Consider the following 6,329-nt stretch of genomic DNA (forward strand, 5'->3'; position numbering starts at 1 on the left):
AGGAACGTACAGGAAGGAATTTATTTCAGTGAGGCCAACACCAGGAAAACCCGGGACTAGCATCGCAGAGACTATCTCCAAGCGCTGGGAGCCCCTGACCCTTCCTTTCCTCCCGGTGCTTGGAAAAGCCCCCCACCATACAACATCAGATTCTGTACTTGCCCTGTTTGCCTGTTTTTCTTAAGATTTTATTTATTTATTTGTCAGGGAGAAAGAGAGCACACAAGCAGGGGGAGCGGCAGGCAAAGGGAGCAGCAGACTGCCCCACTGAGCTGGGAGCCCGATGCGGGGCTCGATCCCAGGACCCTGGGATCATGACCTGAGCCGAAGGCAGACGCTGCACCAACTGAGCCACCCAGGTGTCCCTGCACTTTCCCTGTTTGTAAAAGTCTGTTCCATTTTGACCAGTGAGGCTCAGTTCAGCCCTTCATTGCCTGTGGCCTGGAATATTTTTCCATCTTGAGTTTCGCAGCGGCCACGGAGCTGGGCCTGTGTGTGGCGCAGCCCTTCCCCTTCTGCCCCGCAGCAGAGCCCTGCAGGGCAGGAGGCACCCAGAGGCCAGACGGCAGCCCCGTCTGCGAGAACCAGACGCCCCTCCGGCCCAGAGGAGGATTTGTTTGAGGAGACACGAGGTGAGAGGGTGCAGCTCAGGGAAGGCCCAAACCCCGAATATGATTTTATACAAACAAGACGTCCAGCAGCTTCTGGCTCTGACTGGAAACAAACTGGCCTTTCTGCCGCCCCTTTTTTCCTCCCTTCAACGAAATATGCTCTCTTCTGTTTTCCCCCTCCATGCCGGAAACTCTACTTAGGATTTTTAAATGGTCCCAACTGGGGAGAGGAAGTGGAGTGGCCGAGGGGAGAATTCTACACGCAGTCCGCATCCCGCTGGGCCGAGAGTCAATAGCACAGCCCTCCGGGCTCCCGGCGGCTGGAGACCGGACAAGCCACGAAGTATTTATTTTCTGTGGCTTTGCTCAGGCCTCTGCAGACAGAGTTTTTATTGAATCTGGCCCCCAAACGGCTGGGATTAGGCCTTGCTTGGCTACTCAGAGAGAAATAAGTGTTCTCCAGAAAAAAAAAAAGTGCCCTCTCCTGCCCTCTCCTGTCCTTCCCTTCTTCCCCCCCTTTCTACTCTCCCCACGTGGTTTCTTTGTTTAAAAGTTTTCCAAGATGTGCTTGTACTGAGGGAGAGAGTTGTGTTTTTCTGAGAAGCCCAGCGTGGCTCCTCTCTCTGGACCTGAGCTTGGCGGGGGTTGACGCAGCTCCTGCACCGCCCCCCCCCCGGCCTCCACTTCCCCGCAAGCCGAACTCCAGGAGAGGGGTCCCCGGGGAAGGGCGGCCTGGCCTCACTGCAGCCTGCCGGGGATTGAGGCCCTGCACGGAGGGCGGCGAGATCATTGCCAGGCCTTGCCCTATGGCTCCGAGCTCGCAGCCAGCCCCAGGCCGCAGGGAGCCCCGGTCACAGCAAATGCAGCCTTGTGGAAGGGACAGCTAAGGGGGCATGCTGAGGGTCCTGGCGGACCGCCGATTCTTCCCGTGGTTGGAGGCCCTGTCCTGGTGGGGCCAAGACTGGAATCAGGCAGAGCCGAGCTCCCCCAGCCAAGGTTCTGGAAGTCCCTGTTGGACCCTGGAAAGTGGGCTACCGAATGCTCTAGGAGGCGCACAAGTTGATGCCAAAATCATGCCCTGTGGCTGCGCCCTGAAGGCTCTGGCCCGCTGTCCTAAGGGGCTTCTGGCGGCCCACGGGGGCCCTCGGGGCTACGAGAGGGTGCATTCTGTCTAGGAACCTCCGCCACTCTTCGAGCAGGAGAAGGTGCCAGGCCCCAAGGGAGGTACTGAGGCGCCAAGCCCAGGAGCACCCCAGCCCCTGCCCATGCCCCGGGCCGTTTGCTCTGCTTTCACAAACTTGGCGGCGGTGTCATTGCTCTGAAGGCCCTCTCTGGCAACCGGGTAGCCTCATTTCTGTGACTCATTCATTCATTTATTTACCCAAGGAACAACTGCAAACACGTAAAATAGCTCCAAGAAGACGGTGTTTGGGGGCCTCGAAGGGGAGTGGCCTGGCACTTGGGAACTGGAAACAGGAGAATCTTGGGGAAGGAATTAGATCACCCCCCAAAGCATGTCTCTGCCTCTGCCTGGGCCAGAAGACAGCCTGTAGGGGGCACAGAGAGCCTCCCTGGGAGAAGGGGCTGGAACTGGGTGGCTGGCCCAGGGTCAGCTGTGGGCTGGCAGGAAGAGGGGCCACCTCTCTGGGGGAAACACCAGGGTGGGATGGACGTTGCCTCTGGAGGACAGAGACACACGGACACGGGGGTCCAGTGAAGGGGAGCCCTCTTGGACGCAGGCTGTGGCATGAAGCCAAGAAATGGTCATGGATCGAGCCCAGCCAAACTAGGTCTGGCGGTTTGTTCGTCTGGTTCCTCGTTCCCAACTTGAAGACTGTGTTGGGGGGAGGAGGTGGCCTATCGCTGGGGTTTATTGTGGGGTTATTGTTAATAATGCGCACACTCTTGCTCTAGGGATGGGGGAGATCGGCCTGCCAGCCCAGGCCCTGGAGCCCCTTCCTCCCTCCCTGCCAGACTCCTCAGAGCCCATTGGGTAAGATTAGCGGGTTCTACTTCCCAAAGGCAGAGCCAGCCCTTGGGGGCTGGGAGCTCTAAGACCCGGGTCAGGGGCCAGGCCGGGGCTAGGGAGAAGCCCTCATTCAGAAGTGACTTGAGTTGGGAATCTTCAGCGTCACTCTGTAGAGCCCTTTGCCCCCCTCCGCGCTTCCAGGCCCCCACTACTCTCCAGAGTCACAACCCTAAAGACAATTCTATGACAGGGTGAGAGCTGGGGGCTCACAGAGCCATGGGCAGGAAGGAGAAAGGGGCAGGGAAGCCAGGGCTGGACGCAACCCCAGAAGCCCTGCCTGCTCTGGGCCCTTGTTCCTGTCCCGACTCCCTCCACCCCCCTCCCGACGGCTACCCTTGCTCAGGATTGGCTGCCTAGTGCCCAGCCACCTCCTGTGCCTGGTACCCCCAGGAACCCCTCATATGCCCTTGGCCTTCTGGCTGCTCACGCAGACCCTACCAGCCTTTCGCCACGTCTAGTCTGAGCAGAGACACCACTGAATTTGCAAAGGAAACATGTCCTCCCACTCCACCTCCAAGCCCTGTGAGCTCAAGGAGGGCTGGAGAGCAAGCACCCTGGGTGCCATGTTTGGCCTGCCTCAAGGCATTTGGTTGTTTTTCTGTGTGGAAGAAGGGTCTCTGCTACTCAGCTGCTGGCTCCTGGGCCGTGGACACACACACACACACACACACACACACACACACACATACAAGTCCCTCCCTTCAGTGAGCCTCAAAGAGGGGAGAAGGGCACGGACCCGATCCTGGCTATTCAAATGACCATGAAATGACTGGTGGGTGTACCTAAAATTCCCCGCTGGCAGCCCTCAGGAGCCCGGAACTCTAGAACTGGTTCTTCTGCTTGGTGCTGTGGGATCTTGGAAAAGTCACCTGACCTCTCTTAGGTCTTCTACTCTGGGAGGAGATTAGATTAGCCTATCTGTAGAACCTGCTAGGAATGAGGCCAGGAAGAGGTCATAAGTCACAGTGGGGTCAAGTCATTCCCAAGTTCCTCCTGGGAGGGGTGTTAGGGCCACCCTACCTCGAGGCTACACAAGATGCTGATGTTGTCTGCAGTTTCTAGATTCCCAGCAGATGAGTGTCTCCCCTGAACACCCAGAAGCTCTCTTCCAGGAGGGAGGGCCACCACACTGACCTAGACCCAGTCCTCCTTTCTCCCCAACACCAACCTGCCAAGACTGCTGGCCTCCCACTTGGCGCAGAGCCTGACTCTGAACTCAGTGACCCCAGGGGGCTGGCCCCCCACGGTGTCCTGATTTAAACTTCAGATGGCCCTCCACCTCCCTGAGGCTGAAGAGGGGCTCCAGGGGTGGTCTGTGGGTCAGCCACAGGTGGGGACCTTCAGCAGCACAGGAGCCTAAATAGGCTGGTTTTCTTTTTTCTTTTTTTTCTAAAGGTGTATTTATTTACTTTGAGAGAGAGAGAGAAGGGAGAGAGAGAATCTCAGGCCGACTCCCCACTGAGTATGGAGGCTGACGCAGCGCTCAGTCTCACCACCCCAAGGTCATAACCCAAGCTGAAATCAAGGGTCGGACACTCAAACGACTGAGCCACCCAGGTGCCCCCAAACAGGGTGGTTTTCTAGAAATTCTAGGGCTGCCTGGAGGCCCACCCAGTGGCAAGGGGAGGAAGGGACCTGAATGGACGCCACGGGTCTGTCAACCTCCGCTCGCCTATCCAGCCTTGGCTGAACAATGTCCCCTACCCACCACTGTGCAGACCATCACCTCTCTGGCAAGAGGCGAGTGGCCTGTCACGGTGAGAGCTGCAGGCCGGGCCAGCCTGGGGTGTCCACATCTCTGGTGACCTGCCTCTCCGTGGTCCTCAGCTACACCTTGTCATATGCCCTAGCCGTTTTCCAGGCCCTCCCACCGGGGACTTCTCCGGGATGATGATGCCATGGACCATCTTCTCCTCTCACTCCTGCCTTGGCTTCTAGAATGCCCCCAAGGTTCCAATTCTCCTCTTGAGGGATGCCTCAGTTTCCCCTGTATTGCTCCCAATACAGGGTCCCCTGGGGCCCGTCATCCGCCCCATCCTCCCTTTAATGCTCCCAGGAGTGACTCGTTCTAAATCAAGCCTCCAAATGCTATCTGCGCTCGGTTCCTCTCCCAGCTGGACCTCTCTTCTGAACTGCAGACCTGCACATCCCACTGCTGCCTGGACTTCCCCCTGTGTCCCGCAGACACATCCAGCAGCTCCATACCCACGTTGCCCTCTGCCACTTTTCCCTGTCTCAAAGCTGGAGTCTGTCCAGTGCATTGCCTCCGCCTCGTCCTGGACGGCTGCTCCCCCCCACCCCTCCAGCCAAGCCCCCACCTCAGCTCAGCACCTACCTGCATCCCTTCCATGGCTGTTTGACCCCCTCCACCAGCGTGGTCCAGGCCACCAGCATTTCTCACGCAGACCCTGCAGAAGGCTTTCAACTGAGTTTCCTGCTTCCCTTTTGGTCGCCCTTCAAACCTTCCTCTATGTGACAACCACTGTGAAGTTTGAAACATGGGAGCCTGGATATGCCACTTCTCTATCCAACCCCTATCCAAGCCCCTATCCAAGCCCCACCGCTTGCAGCACAAGGTCCTCTTTAAGCAGCTTGGACCTTTCTTCCTCTCAGCTCCTGGCTGCCCTCCTCTCCTCCTCCCAACTCTTTTCTCCAACTCCTCCACCCACATTCCAGCCCTTCTGCCTCCTCGGAGTTCTCCCAATATACTGTGCTTGACATCTCTGATATATCATACCTACTCTGGAACGCCCTTTCTCCCTTCATCTAGCAAACTCCTATTCATACCCCAAAACCCCACTCAAGTGCCCCTTCCTCTCCTTCCCCTCAGAACCTTCCCAGGACCTGCTGGTCGGTGTGCAGGAGTGACTCCGACTGTGCTTGGTGTTTCATGGTGGGAAGCACATCTAATTAGCTTTCAAGGTGGCAGCTCTTCCTATGGCCATGATCCATGGGGAATTCGGAACCCTGAGAGTGAGCTATAGAGTGTTCAGACGGGAAAGAGGTCTTCACACAGCCCTGCACTGGGTGGGGCTTATCGGTGGGGACTTATCCACTGATAAGTGCGATGCACCCGGCAAAGCCTGCAGGGTTAGCCATGCCCACACTGTATCTCAGGTGAGAACTTTGTCGGGAGCCTTCTCAAGTAAGAAGCAGCGGCCCACCCTAAGGGAACTTTCTGGGGTGCATGCGCTGTATGTTGCTGGGGTTTGGCTAATGCGGTGTGTTCATTTGTCAAAACCCTGAAAATATACACTTAAGATTTTTGCATTTCGTTGTATGTATTTTACATCAAAAGAAAATACACTTTAAATAAATATTGGATTCTGGGGAATGACACGCAAGCTGAAGTATGTCGGGCGAGGTGAACTGAGGTCTGCAATTTATTTTGAAATGTGTCCTGCAAGTGTGAGGGATGGAAAGAGAGAGGTTGACGCAAGAGGGTAGAGCAAAGACCGTAGATGTTTGTGACAGAGTCTAGGTGGTGGGTGAACACGGATTCCCTGCAGAATTCTTTTAACTTGGCTGTATACTTGCAATTCTAAAGCAAGTTTTATAATAACGTGCTAGGTGGAGGAAGTGGGGGTCCAGGGCTGGAGAAGCACCCCTTCCCACTCCCTCCTGGGGGATGCAGCCCAGGCTTCCACTGGGAATCGTCCCAGCTCCTCTCGGAGGAGCCCGACTGGTGG

The sequence above is a fragment of the Enhydra lutris genome, unplaced genomic scaffold (assembly GCF_002288905.1).
Source record: "Enhydra lutris kenyoni isolate GAN:26980312 unplaced genomic scaffold, ASM228890v2 scaffoldscaffold8, whole genome shotgun sequence".
In the NCBI taxonomy this organism is placed as follows: Eukaryota; Metazoa; Chordata; class Mammalia; order Carnivora; family Mustelidae; genus Enhydra; species Enhydra lutris.